The sequence below is a fragment of the Mustela putorius genome, unplaced genomic scaffold (assembly GCF_011764305.1).
Source record: "Mustela putorius furo isolate JIRA1106 unplaced genomic scaffold, ASM1176430v1.1 tig00003834_pilon_pilon_pilon, whole genome shotgun sequence".
NCBI lineage: Eukaryota > Metazoa > Chordata > Mammalia > Carnivora > Mustelidae > Mustela > Mustela putorius.
The window spans coordinates 7,280,457-7,295,800 of NW_025421987.1; the positions used below are offsets into that span (position 1 = coordinate 7,280,457).

General features: G+C 38.1%; 1 long non-coding RNA gene across 2 annotated transcripts in view; it reads right to left on the reverse strand.

Annotated features, from left to right (window-relative positions):
- The window catches only part of LOC106003573, a 210,580-nt gene that overhangs the window by 115,529 nt on the left and 79,707 nt on the right, over positions 1–15,344 (reverse strand). The gene's annotated exons all lie outside the window — the stretch shown is intronic.

Sequence of the window (15,344 nt, forward strand, 5' to 3'; positions counted from 1 at the left end):
AGATAAACGGATAAAATCTCCATAATACTTTTTTTGTTAAGAACAAAAATGAACTCTTTTCAATTCTACCCCCTCGATTCTATTGCCGATATAAGTACCAATATACTTTCACTCTGAAATTTGTTATCAGAAGCTTTTCTTTTTTATCAATTAAATTTCCAAGATAGTTACTAAAATAACTCTTAAAACTTCTAAAATGATAGCTCAAGATTGTCAGGTTTTAGACAACATCTAATTCACTGAGGTTAGTCAAGTGCCTTGCAACTTCCTGAGTGAGGCCAAATTGATGACATGATGACATTTCATGTTGAGAAACTTCCGTTACAAACCTAAGTTCTGAGAAAAATAGTATGAAGAAATTGTAGATACTCTGTCACACCACACACGCACACCCTTCCATCCCCTCCACACCAACAAAGAAAACCGTTCGACTAATCAGGACGCACAGGATGTCATGCTAGAATTATGTAAAGGTTGAGAGAAAAATGAATAGGAACTAAATATAGGTAAAAGAACAGCAGTTTCTAAATATGACCAGGTTTCCTGGTTACCGAAATAAGATCAAAGGAACCCTTACTTTAGGCTACCCCCTGTCCTACCATTGAATTCATCTGATCACATCCAATGTTGACCTAGAGGTCCTGGTTTGAGCACTGTGTGACTTTGTGTAAGTCACTTAGCCTCTGAGCTTAGGTTTTTTGGGTTTTCTTATCCTCTATGAAATACGATACTAACATTTCATATTTCTGTGCTGGTTAAATGAGATAATGTACACAAAACATTCGGCACAGTGCATGTCACGTGAATAAAAACTGATATCTGAACACAAAATGAAAGCAGTGCACATGTTACCATAATACAGGCCTGGGCTTGTAGTTATTTGAAATTCTTCAGACACTGATTGTCTGAGGGCTAGGACAACCATGTTGTGCCACAGCAGTGAGAATCTGCGGATTTAACAGAACCTCACAGATAATGACCATTTTGTTATGACAGAATATTTCTTTGTCAGGTTCTGATAGATTAGAAAGAGGCCATGTTGCATTTAGCTTTGATTCCTCACACTTGGCACATAATAGGAATAATCATTTTTTAAAAGATTTTATTTATTTATTTGACAGACAGAGATCACAAGTAGGCAGAGAGGCAGGCAGAGAAAGAGGGGGAAGCAGGCTCCCTGCCAAGCAGAGAGCCTGATGCGGGACTTGATCCCAGGACCCTGAGATCAAAGACTGGGCCAAAGGCAGAGTCTTTAAACTACTGAGCCACCCAGGCACCCCAGGAATAATCATTTTTAAAGACCAAACGATTTGAGTATATAAGTAACTGCTTATATTCATGAATAAAATTAAATCAATGAAAGATGTGGGGTTATTACTCTTAATACTGCACCTTGGGCCCTCCCTGGTCTTTATAATATGGAGTTGCAGCTCATTGTGCTGTAGCCCACACAGAAGCCCTTAGAAGGACACCCTAAATGCAGATTTTTACATATTTACAAAGTTAATGGCACTTAGGCAAATGATCTGCTGTGGGAAAATCACAGTGCAGAGGAAAATACAAGCTTTTCATCACTCTCCCTTTCTTTCTTCATCATGCAAACTTCTCACATTTGAATCACCAACAGTCTGAGTATTAGTGCATCTGCGTGATGTCTATTATAAATTAAGAAGCCATGATGGAAAAATCTTTAAAATGGCATTAGGGTGTTCAGAGATCTCCTTAGACCTCCTGGGATCCCCGGTGGGCCTGAAATGCAGGGCACTGTTCCCTCAGAGGGACGGAGTGGGATCCCGATGCAGAAGGCGAACGGGATCGCTTTCCTCTCCGACTTTTTGGGCGCCACGCCAAGTGAATGGGCAGGAATCATTCCATTTGCAGAGTAAAATGGGGTGAAAAGCACTTCTGGCACACTTTGTCCATATAAATTATACTCGTTTGCAATTCATCAACTCCTCCTCTACTTTATATCCATATGTAATGTAAATGATCGTCTTTCTCTGAAGCTCCGTAATGATGCGCAGCTCCAAAATGTGATATAATCAGCTAAAAGAGAGCAGATGGAAGTTTTTTCCCCAATATGCATATTCATAAAAAAAATAGAGAACTCAACAAAAGGAGATACATAAGTACTTGTACCCGGAGGGCTGCGGCATGGACTTATGTACAAAAGTAAGTGGGTTTTCTGCAACTATTTCATTCTTGAAGCCTTTACTCATTCATTCCTGCAACAATCATTGAAAATGCTCTGGGGGGGAAAAAAAAACCTGCCCTTCCATAGAGCATTTTCCTTAAGATTTTTTGTTTTGTTTTGTTTTGTTTTTTACTGCACCTTAGAACTCATGGTTCAGGAAATAATGGTTAGAATATTTTACTAGAGGAAATATGATTAAAATGGTAAACCATGAAAAAAGCAAAGACTTCACTGTCCCTTTAGTAACACAAACTACAGAAATTAAAATTCGCACTGTTATACTAGAAAAAGCTGTATAGAGAGAATAATGAACTGTCTGGATATCATTAACTATACATGTATGTATTTTAAATATCTGAGTCCTCATAGGGTAAGGTGGTTCATACTAGAAATTTTGTTAATGAAAACGGCAGTAGGAGATATCGTGAAGGAAAGCAACCATGAAAGAAAATTTAGGAACGGAGTGAAACAACAAAGAGACGCAAGAAAATCATTCAAAGTGTGGCTACGAGTTTTGGTCTTGTAACCAAAGAAGTGGTATTTAGACCAAAATTAGAGGTTTCTGACCATGTATGTCTTCTTCCAGAGCCCCTCTCCATATGTGAAGCCCTGGTGTTCATTGAGAGAGGCTCCGCTATGGACTACTGTATCCTTGATCTGTGCCCTCAGGTTCCTGTTGGGAACAATGAGTGGGAAGCCCCATTAGGAGACCTGGGGGGTTGGGGGGAAGGAGACTGTGGGGAGAGAGGAATAAGGTCAGTGTCTTTATTTGCTCCATGACATCACCTTGTGTTACCTGTCTCAGTCAAAGGTCACTAGTCACCCAAAATTGTCATTCTGTATCTGACTCTCTGACCTTCAGATTTTGCTAACTGCTCCTTTCTCTCATCTCCAAAAGCTTAGATTTAACAACAGCTCTGTGGCTTGCTAGCTCACTCTCTGTACAGACTTGAATGGTTCCCTTACCCTCCACCCTGCCCATATCTTTGCAACTAAGCCGGCCTTGAATTATCCTAATTTGGTCATGCCATCGACTTCCTGTTGGTAGCCAGACTAGTGCCCTGATCCCCCACCGCTCATGATTTTAAGTTACTTAGGTCATGTTCTTGAGTCAAATGAGCACTGCTCTGTGACTCCAGCATAACTTTATTTACATGGTCTCAGGACATTACTATCTGTCTCGCTATTAGCCCCCACCCTTCCTGACCAAAGCTTCAGGGTAAAGCATTTCCACTAACACTAGCGAAACTCATGCCCTTTTCCCCCTTTCAATTCCTCATCCACCTGTCTCATGAGTCCACACACATACTTCTTTTTTCTACACAGCTAAGAATCCCTGGAATAGGGATGAATGACAGCATGGAGGTTTTCGTGGTGCAACTGAGCCATCTAACTGCATGGAACACATGTTCTATCTTTTACTAGTAACCAAGCTCACAGTATTTTGCTATGAAACATGGGGTCATTTCCATTGGGACAATATACCATCTACCAACATTAATATCCATCCATCAACTATGTAATAAAACAGAATGAACTTTGCTGCTTTTAGCTGCTTGCTACCTAATCAGAAAAACTTGACATTAATAACATTTTGGGTTTGTGAATGTGATGGCACATAGATACTGGAATTTTACTAGCAACTTTTTGTTGCTGAAATTCTTAATTCTAAGTTATATTTCACCTACTGTATCACTCACTAACATGGGTCTCTCAGACACAAAGCCTTGGGCTTCTTGATCTCAAAAGAGGTTATTGTAAAATATGGATGCCCAGATAATTTGCATGATTAATGAAAATATGTTTTAGAATATTAAACATTTAAGATGTTAGCATTTAGTAGGCTTTCTGACAGAAGTTAAAAGACTATTAGAATGACTGATGAATTGCTACAGTACATTAGCCCTCAGAACAGGGAATGTGCTAGAGGACATTTATGTAACTTCTTAGTGTTCTTGGTGTTTCCCACCCCCCCTCTCTTTTTTTTTTTCTTTCCCTTTCCAACTAAGCTATCCTTTTTTGACCTTGGATCAGTTGTAAATGACCAGGCAGGGGACTTTGCAAAGTTTGGAGAATCTTGAAAATTACACGGAAACCCAATGACAGAGGGACAAAGAAAGCAATTGTATTAGCCAGGGCTTTATACCTAATAGCTGGTACATAGTAGGAGATGAATAAAAATGTATCAAAGAAATGAAACATCTTCTTTCACGGTTCAAATACCTTACCTCAACACAGTGGAAAAAATGAAACAAAATTCTTCCCTGTTCAGTGACAAGGTCACTGGCAGTTTAGTGGTTCATAACCAGGGAATATAGATACACTTGGCTCTTTCCACCTGTTAGGAACTGGCTTTCAGAATGAAGCTCCACCAACTGATCTCTTTCTGGAGCCTTTTGTTTTTTGATTGCTGCAGAGCTCATCAGAACCTCTTTAGTCATTTATGTCTTCCTCTTGTTATCCTTACAGATGAAATATGTCAGGAAGGACTCTCATGGAGGTGTTCATCTCCCCACTGGGTAAAAAGTGAAATACCATTGAAAAGGTAGGACCACAAAAAATACCAAAATAAATCTTTAAGGTAGGAGCAATAAACTGCTTAATGGCCTTGCTTTGGGAGAGACAATTAACATTACTTTAATTTATGTGAAGTATTATCATGAAGTTATGAGCTCCCTCTCTGAGCCCTACTTGCCAAAGCCTGCTTCTTTAGGCAGCATTTCCCTTATAGCATTATTTACATTATAGTTTCTCCAGCACTCACTAATTATAGGGTACCTCATTCCTGCGTCAGTGAGCATAGAGAGAAATACACTATTATATATCATCTAGAATGCCACTACTTAGTAACATAAAAATGGGCAGCACAAAAATGCAGTAGGCTGAATAATTGCCCCCCCACCTCTGCAAAAGACAGAAGATCCTAGTCTAACAGAACCTCTTAAGTGTTACCTTATTTGGGAAAAGGGTCTTTGCAGATGTGATTAAACGTGGGATATTGAGACAGGGAGATTCTCCTGAATTATCTTGGTGGGCCCTAAATATAATTACAGGTGTCCTTATAAAAGAGAGAAAGAGATTTCTTTCACAATGAAGAGAAGGCAGTATGAAGACAGAGCAAAGAAGACTGAAAGTGCTGCCTTTGACGATTCAACTGATGGGGCCATAAACCGAGAAATGCGGACAGCTTTCAGAAACTGCAAGAAGCAAGGAATGGATCCTCTTCTACAGACTCTACATGTGTGGCCCAGCAGACATATCGGAATTTTGGTCCAGTGATAACTGATTCTGAACTCTGACTTCCAGAATAAGGAGAAAATAAAATTCTATTGTTTGAAGCCATCCAGTTTGTGATCACTTTTTTTTGAAGTCTTTATTTATTTATTTGACAGACAGAGACACAGCAAGAGAGGGAACACAAGCAGGGGGACTGGAAGAGGAAGAAGCATTCTTCCCCCCCACCCCCCAACCCCTGAGCAGGGAGCTGGATGTGGGAGGCTCTATCCCATGACCCTAGGATCATGACCTGAGTCAAAGGCAAAAGCTTAATGACTGAACCAACCAGGCATCCCAAGTTTGTGATAATTTGTTATGGCAGCCACAGAAAACTCATACAGTAAGTTAAACAATCCCAGCCTTAAACAAAAGGTTAGTGACCCCTACTCATGGTCCTTATAGCAGACCATGAGAAAAAATTATATTATTAACAACCAGTTTAATGCAAAAGAATATTGACATATATATCTGTTGAAACCTATGTATATTGTTCTTCACTTATACGTGTGTTATGAGAATATATTCAAGCAACTCAGTTTTTTTAAACAGGAAAAAAGGTTCTTTCAACAAAATAATGAATTTATAAATATGAAAGTCAAATACATACTATTTTTATCCTTCAGATGTTTCAAAATTTCATTTACTAAGAGTACACTTTTTTCCATCCCCTCCTAGAACATAGCTATTATGGGCTAAAAGATAATGCAAATTTAAAACATTCTTTTTTTTTTTTAGACTTTATTTATTTACTTGACAGAGACAAAGAGATCACAAGTAGACAGAGAGAGAGAGGAAAGCAGACTCCCCGCTGAACAGAGAGCCCAACGCAGGGCTCGATCCCAGGACCCTGAGATCATGACCTGGGCCGAAGGCAGAGGCTTAACCCACTGAGCCACCCATGATCCCCTAAAACATTCCATTAAAGCAAAAACACCCTGATTTTGGCCTTACTAAGAATAGAAGCTTCCTTTGAGACTTGGAAATATGTTTTGCTGAAAGAAAAATGACTTTTTTTTTTTACCATGACTTATTTATTCCTTCATCAAATATTTATTGAACATGTTCTAGGCACCTGGAAACTATACTAGGCTCTGGAAATAGCAAGATGAACACCCATAGCACCTATTCTCAAGGAGCTGGGAGTTCAGTGTGCTCCTTTGGCAAATGTGTAAATAAATAAATTCTTATGAAGTGTGAAAAGCTAAAGTAGTTACCTAAGCAAGTGAAAATAGATTTAAAAATAAATCATTCATTTTAGAACCAGATGATTCTTTTTTTCCCCCTTTTTCAGTCACATCTTTATTTCCCTTTCTTTCTTTCTTTCTCTCTCTCTTTCTTTCTTTCTTTGTTAACATTTAATGTATTATTTGCCCCAGGGGTACAGGTCTGTGAATCACCAGGTTTACACACTTCACAGCACTCACCATAGCACATACCTTCCCCAATGTCCATAACCCCACCACCCTCTCCCTACCCTCCCTTCCGCCAGCAACTCTCAGTTTGTTTTGTGAGACTAAGAGTCTCTTACGGTTGGTCTCCCTTCCTAACCCATCTTATTTTATTTTTTCCCTCCCTACCCCCCATGACTCCCCGCCCTGCCTCTCAAATGCCTCATATCAGAGAAATTGTATGATAATTGTCTTTCTCAGAACCAGATAATTCTATGAGTTGGAGAAGAGGTCAGTTGTGTCCGCGTATTTGCAAGAGAGGTAAAAAAAAAATCAAACAATACATTGGAAAAGTTTCTTATTCCTTATTTGGGACATTTATAGCCAAAATTGTACTCAAGGTTATAGTAGCCAAGATTCAACATCTTCAGATTCTGGAGAGCAGAATTAGCAAATTACAGTAGCTTTCTTCTGGTTTCAAAAATGACTACTTGTACAATAAAGGTTGCTTAATTAAAACTTATCCAACTGAAACGCCCATTTATCTGAAACAAATGTTTATGCTACAGACATCAACCAACTCTTCACATGAGTAGCTAACAATAAGCAACAGATGATGCTTGATGAATATCAATTAAAACACAATTGCTCCCAATGAACTCTTTCCTGAAAAAAATACATTCCTGCATGGACGTATATTCATACGCACACACCCATGCGCACGCACGCGCGCGCACGGGCACACACACACACACACACACACACAAACTTGTCTTCTTTTAAAAGTTAATTGGCATTAACTTTATTTTGAAGACTGGCTCTTCATTTTATCATTGAGCCCAGGGTTGGTCTCTGATAAGGCATGATTTTCAGGTGGGACAAGCTACATAATGGGGGATGTCCAGAGAGCTTAGAATAATGGCCCAGTGCAAAATGAAATGCAGAGCCCCACGTTCAAAGTTATTAGGACTCTTAAGACAGCAATAGCAGAGAATTAACACAAATATGGAGCCTTGGTGAGAGCAGAGCCCTGTGCAACAAGACAGGCTGTATGTCCCTAAAACAGGCCCTGGTTTCATGTATCCTTTATCAATTGTCCCCATTTGGGTTGTCCCAAGCACCATTCTACAGATTATGAAAATGAAAATACCCTGCCTAAAAGTCACATTATGATCATATATTCTTTGCACAGGGCTGTATTAATTCTAAAGGCATTGTTGGGCACCCATTAAAATTCTATTATGATCAAAATTTTTCATGCTTACTTGATTTTGCTTTTCTGTGCTTTATATAGACTTAACATGAATGATGAAGCAGAAAAAAATGCTGTGTTCACTGAACTGTGTCTATTAGCCACCTGGGTATGTTATCAGCCCTCCTGCGTTCGGTTGTGTCTATGTGACCAGGTCTAGCCAAAAATCTCCTTTGAGGCTCATGTTCTCACCTCACTAGGTTTTCCTTACTCTGCCCTGTGCTTACCCACCCCTTTATCTAAAGGGTTGGAAACAATAGACACTGAACTATGGAGCCCACGATAGGAAAAGCCTGAATCCCTGAGTCATTTGTGGAGGAGAGCCATTCAGGAATGCTGCTTGACCAAATGAGTACCACACAGAATTAAACTTTATTGTCTTAAGGTGCTTATATTACCCTAATACTCTATGTTTGGTAGAAAGATAGTCTGAAGCAGTGAGCATAGACCCGGAGCAGTAGCTAACTCATTGAGCATTTCTGATATTCCTTTCGATAATCGTGACTGAAGTCATCTTTTCTGCAGACTATAAATCAATGTACTAGTCAATAGCTATGGTGTTCTCTCATGGAGTTGTTCACATTGTGCTAATAACACGAACCTATAATTTTCTTTTTTTTTTTAATTTATAATTTTCAAAGCACTTTTTCCTATGTATTTTTAGAGGATTCCATTGTAAAGACTTCAAAATCTATAGGAGTGAATCATCAGGGATAGAATAACGAATAGCAACAATGACACTTTGCCAAACATTGTCTCAAATCTCACAAATAGTCCCCCGTCAGCTTATAGGGCTTACAGACCTCAGAAATTCAGATTACCCAAGAAAGCATTTGATAGGAACCCTGGAATCTGGGCTGAGTCTAAGTAAGCATCTGGGAACACTGTTCTTAGGAAACTCAGCTTGGTGTTGCTGGGAGGGACAAGGGGAGATGGCCAGAGTGCTTAGAATAATGGCAAGTGTTCTTTTCCCTTTGGCTGCAGAATGTCAGCATTTATGGGAAAAAGTCGATCAAGTACTTACTGGATCTGCTTAATCAAGCATAATTGTCACCATGTGACTGGCAGTTATTGGAAGCTCCTATGAGAGACAGTGCCAGAAACATTATGCAAAGAACTACCTATATTTTAGAGAGTAAAAGGAAAAATAACTTTTCCTCAACACAGGAAATCAACATGATGCGATTTAAGAGCAGGAATTTTTGGAATGGGAATCAGACTTAGTTTCAGCACTTATTTCCTTCAAGTTCTTAAGCATTTAAGCTCTAGTTTATTTCAGTGTAAAAGAAATGTTAATGCCTACATTGCAGAGTTGCCTACATTGTGGCTTAAACAAACTTAAACAAGTAAGAGATGCCTACATTGTGGCTTCAACAAGCTTAAACAAGTAAGGCACGTAGCATGATTTCTGCAGTATTTTACCTCTGTCGGGTCCATTTTTTGTATTAGTGATATTATTTTTAATAATAATATTTTAAGGAGCACCTGGGTGTCTCTGTTGGTTAAGCTTCTGACTCTTGATCAAACTGGGGTCCATCTCCACACTCAGTAGGAGATTTGCTTGAGATTCTCTCTCCCTATCTCCCTCTGTGCTGCCTCCCCCACCCCCGTCACATGCCCTGGTGCTCTCTTTCTCTCTAAATAAATAAAGCTTTAATAATAATACTACTTTAAGAATTAAGGACAAAGAAGCACTCACAGGCATTTTCAAATTTATACTATAAAGAATCTTACCAAACATCCTTCCTGCCCTCTCTAAAACTTAGAAACTATTTTTCCCCAATTTTTTTAAGACATACAATGTCAAGCATTTATAATCACACATTTCCCCACACAGCCAGACATATACTCATATTTCAAACAATTCTTTCAATTGCCCAAACACTCGTAGATTGTAGGAAATAATAATTCATTAAATATTTATGAAATATTGAACTATCATATTCACACCAAGGGAGTTTAATGAGAGAAATTACTTTCTTATCCTGAATCTTAAAAAGGACTCTAGGGACTCTGATTAATATAGATTTTCCTAGAGTGTTCCTTTTATACTGCCTTTATAAATGTTTTATTTACTGTGTTTTAAGAGGTCTAGCCTAGTTTTCTTCTAAACAAAACCCCCAAATTCTTCAAAATCTAGGCAAAATATGTAAATTTAAGGACTCTTTACAGTGCATTTCTGAGATAGGTATCAGACAGCACATAAATTTCTATTAACAAATATTTACTATCTTCTTTCAGATTTTAATGTGTACTACATGTTGATAAAGGGGGGAAAACTCAGTTATCCAATAAATTGTTATTTTAGTTGAATTAAAGGTATTTTAAATTTTGAAATACCCAATACCTACAAAAGATCCCAGGCTAAACTCTATGGCAGTAACCAAAAGATCTAAATATATCTTCTGACATTAGAAAAACAGAATAACAAAAATCTGAGTAGTTAAATTCTATAATAGAAAAATGACTATTTCTGTATTAAGGTTGTTTCATGAATTAGGAAGTTCAATAAGTAGACTAATGTTTGTTGATTTTATGGTGAGCTTGCAATGGCATCTTGCCCTACTTATAAGATTCCAGAAAATATTAATTGAACATTTTTTTAGATAAGGAAACTCTGTTAGACACTTGGAATACAGGATTCATGAGATACATGGTATTTTCTCTCAACAAGTTTACAATCTAGCTGAGGAGGCAGGCCAAGTATCAAACACTACCTATGGTAACAGCATGTTACTGTAAGAAAAGATACTTCACAGTTCCAAACCTATAGAGTTCAAAGAGGAAAGACATCCCTAAATGTTGTGAGATTGAGATATTTGTCTTCAAACTGAAAAATTCTGGTCCTCAATTTATAGTGGGGGGGGGGGAGGTTTCGTGGGGGGGGGGGGGTAGAACCAGACAGATACCTAGTATTTAACTATATACTAGGTAAGCTATTTTGGAAGTAGCAACTATTTATTTGTATACAATATGATAGTATGTCTTATGAGTGCTATTGTCAATTAAAAACCAAATAACCACTAATCACTCCACAGTGAATTTCAGTTTCCCAAAATAGATCAAATTATTCATTTCTACGTTCCTTTTTCATTGATTTCTGTAGAAAATCATTCACATTTCAGTGATTAAAAGGAAATCTTTAGCCCACATAGTTTTTCCATAAGCATTTTTTATATATATACAAAAAAATCATGTTATATAACATATTAAGTGATTAGTTATGGGACTAAATGTTAAATGACAGGTGCTAGGGATATTTAGAACTGATATTTAGAACTCCCAGATCTTCAGGGACTTATCATTTGGCTGGGAAGTCAAGATTTATATATATATATATATATATATATATAAATGAGTCTATTTTACATAGGTGTCTCAGTGGTCATAACATTCCCCAAACCAAAAGAAGCTATTCTCATTCTAACCCTGAATCCATGAATGTAGGAATGATGCTGTTATAGCCTTCTTTTATTTCAAACTCCCCAAATTTCCATTATCTGCAATAATACAAGACAGGTGGGGTGACATCAAAGGAGAAAGGATATATCAGTCACGAGTGTCATGAATAATTTGTTAAGAAATTATATACTAAATATATACATGGATACTAATGGTTAATTCCTTAAGAAGAGGGATCATTGTCTTGATGGAATCATAGATGTCAGACATGGAGGCCCGGGAGACAGTCTGTTCCAAGGCCGCCATATTGTAGAAGAGATCTGACTGATGCCTAGAGGAATAGAGATATATCCATGGTCACACTTACACACAAATAAGAAGAGTTCATATTTTCAATGAGATCATCAGGAATTAAGCCCAGGTCTCTTTCCTTCATACCACATGGCTTCACCATGGATGGAACACAGGGCACTGGGCAAAGTTGAATATTTAATATAATATTGCTGACTGAAATTATGTCTTATCAAGAAAAAGCAACTTCTCTCACACATACAAATCCTCTAAAATCTGCAGTATCTAAAATCTAAAATCTACAATAACATATTATCCCTAACTAGGAAAAAAGTAGAATGATTAGTCTAAATATCTCTGACTCAAAATAACAACAAACTAGAAAATATCAGCAATATAACGTTTGCCTTGTAGAATCCTGATAAAAATCTATGAGAATGCTAGCCCAGAATAAGAGAATTTATAAGCCAAAGGAGGCTTTACAAATCTTTCCCACAACTGCATATAAAATATGAAATCTATGCCAGCCAACTTAGAGAAAAGCCATACCTCCTGTAAGATGTCTTGAACACCATCAGAACCTTATGAAACACATTTTGATAAGCAAAGTGAAAATGAATCACAATTATTGGCAAAGAGTTGTGCTACAATTTTTCTCAAACCAATAACAATTGTTTGAAAAAAGGTGAAACATCAAGAAGAAAGATATATTCTATGGACTGCATTTTGATTAGGCTCCTGGATCTCCACACTTAAGACTTACACTTTTCCCAGGACTCATCACCATCTGGTGATAATTACAAAGGTATGGTAATAGAGGGCCTTAAATCAAACATGCATGGTAGATCTGCTGTCACTGCAGGAACCATCTCATTGCAAGTTGGCAGGGAAGGATGTGCTTGCCTTTCGACTGGCAGAGCAGGCCTCTTGGCTGGCACAGCTACCAGCTCTGCCTTAAATCTTCCTGAGTTATGCCCTGTTAGAGTAATTTGGCTAATTTAAAATGTCTGTCTTTGGAGAAATCTTTCATAACATTAGTTTCATTTGCAGGTTGCTGAGGAAGATCTCTAGGGCTAGCTGCCTACAAAGCCCTGGTTCATCAATAGTCCCATCCAAAGGGTCCACTCAGACAAGGGCCAGGCAGTGACCTGACAGTCATCCTCTCTTGCCAGAAGTTATATGTGAACAAAGTTTCTTTTTTTTTTTTTTTTGAAGAATTTATTTATTTGTTGGAGAGAGCTTGAGAGACAGAACACAGACAAGGGCGGGGGGCAAAAGAAGAGGGAAAAGCAGACTCCCCACTGAGCAGGGAGTCCCACTCAGGACTTTGATCCCAAGACCCTGACATCATGACCTGAGCCAAAGGCAGATGCTTAACTGAAAGACACCCGGGTGCCCTGTGAGCAAAGTTTCTTGAACGGCTATGAAACCCCCAGTAAAGCAGACAACATAGATGGGGGATTCCTAGGCTACCCTTGACAATTCTTATTATCTCAAGTAGTAGTACGAAATTGGAACACTCCCAAGGGAAAACCTGCCCACCGTCTTTAATTTTAAAAATAAATGAATGCACCATCAGTTGGGAAGAATAAGCAGAGGGAGGAGAAAGAATCGAAGTAGAAATTCTTTCACAATTCAGAAAGAAACTGTAGTTGAGACACTGTATTAAGTTTCATGAAAAGTGAATAAATAATAAAATCTCAATAAATATGGTGCTGTTTTTCAGTATTCTTATTTCATAGTCATTTCGCCTTCGAAATCACAGAGCATATTTTCTTAATCCTTCAAGTACTAATCTGCAAATAGAAAATGAGCAATTTCTCAATTGTTGGTTATCCTTTACACTAGGTCTACCCAAATAAAGTTCTACCAAAGTACGTCAATGAACTCAACAAAACAAGCTGAGAGCATTGGTTGGAAAAAGAAATCAGTCTCTGAGGAAGCAAATCATTTTTGTTTTGTTCTTCCTGTTCTAGCCCAGTTCAGCCTCAATTGGCCTCTAGTTCCTCCTTTTCCTGTGTCTCTGAGTCCCTTATCTAATCCTGGTCTCATTCTGCTCTGTTGGTCTCACCAATCCTCCTATATCCATTGAGTCCTTCATTCTTGCTTCACCTCTTTACTTCTTTTCCTGCACACTGTCTGGCTGGTTTCAAGCCTGCCTTTCTTCCTCATCTGGGTAATTGCTTTAAGGTCTCCTCAACCACCCAAAACTAGCAGTTACAAACTTTCACGAACACTTAAAATATTTCAAGTAGAACAATCAATCTAGGGACTCCCAAAACCTAGCTTTGATTTCTTTGGGATCTGGTATCATGCCAGGTGTATATCTGCTCAAGGCTCCTTTCTAAAGGATCTAAAATATGCCTTGCTGAGTGCTTTCTATTATATGTCCTGGGATGAGCTCATTTATTTAAAAGTACACTCCAGCTCAGCAAAGCTATCCTTCAAATTTATTTGTAAGTCAATCCCTTGGAATTCTAAATGTCTTTTCTAATGGAAACTATCTTACACAGAATGGTGAAAGTCATCAACAAATTCCAAGTGTCTATCTAGTCCACAAAGTACATAAAGAATAGTACTAACAAAAAGATATTGGAGGCCCATTTGGTTAAAGCTGGAAGGCAGCATGGAGATTACGTAATACAACTCTTTTATATTATAGGTGAGAAAACTGAGATTAAAAGGGTAATTTTCCATCCTCATATAGCATTCTCTCCTTTATTATGAAACCTAGGTACTATCTAAATTAATCTACACAACAATCGTGACAGATTAGTAGTACTATCCCTAGGAGAGGAGTGAGGCTGAAAGAGCCAACTAATTTTGCCGAGGTCGTGCTTCAGGTACCAGTAAAGTGATGGACGTGGGATTTCATCTCAGTTTTCTCAGACTTAATATATGTTCCAGGCCACTGCTCCTCACAAAGCCACAGTCATACACTGTCATTGAGAATCTGCATAAAGGTACAATTTATCTGTGGTGGGGCCACATTTCTTTCCCATACAATGGAAGAAAAGTAGTCATCTTTCTTATTCCCAAATACAAGCCACTAGTGATGACCCTATGGTCTAGGAGAGGGACCAAAAGAAAACTTTGTAAATAGAGAATAAAGTGGTTAAAATGATTCCTGGGACAAAGCCACTTTTTTTTTTTTTTTTGAATGTTCTGTGAGTCATCATTAGTTTTGGATGTAGTGTCCCATGCTTCATCGTTTGTGAAAAGCAACTTTTGTTACTCCACATTCTATTCCAAAGACTGGCCTATATTATCTCTCCTTTCATTCATAGCCCAGTTTCTTTGGCCTAAACTGTTTCTCTCTTTTTGGCTTCCCACTTATGTCACAACATACTGCAGTTAAGATTCCACCTTGCCGTCCCATTGCAATTGCTCTAATAAAAATCACAGTGACCTTTTAGGAGATCATTCAAATCAGTAGTTTTCAAAGCGTTTTCTCAACTACATAGGCAGCATTCAATGACTTTTGGCTATTCTCTTCCTAAAACTCTTTTCTCTCTCTCTCTCTTTTTATAAACCCCATCTA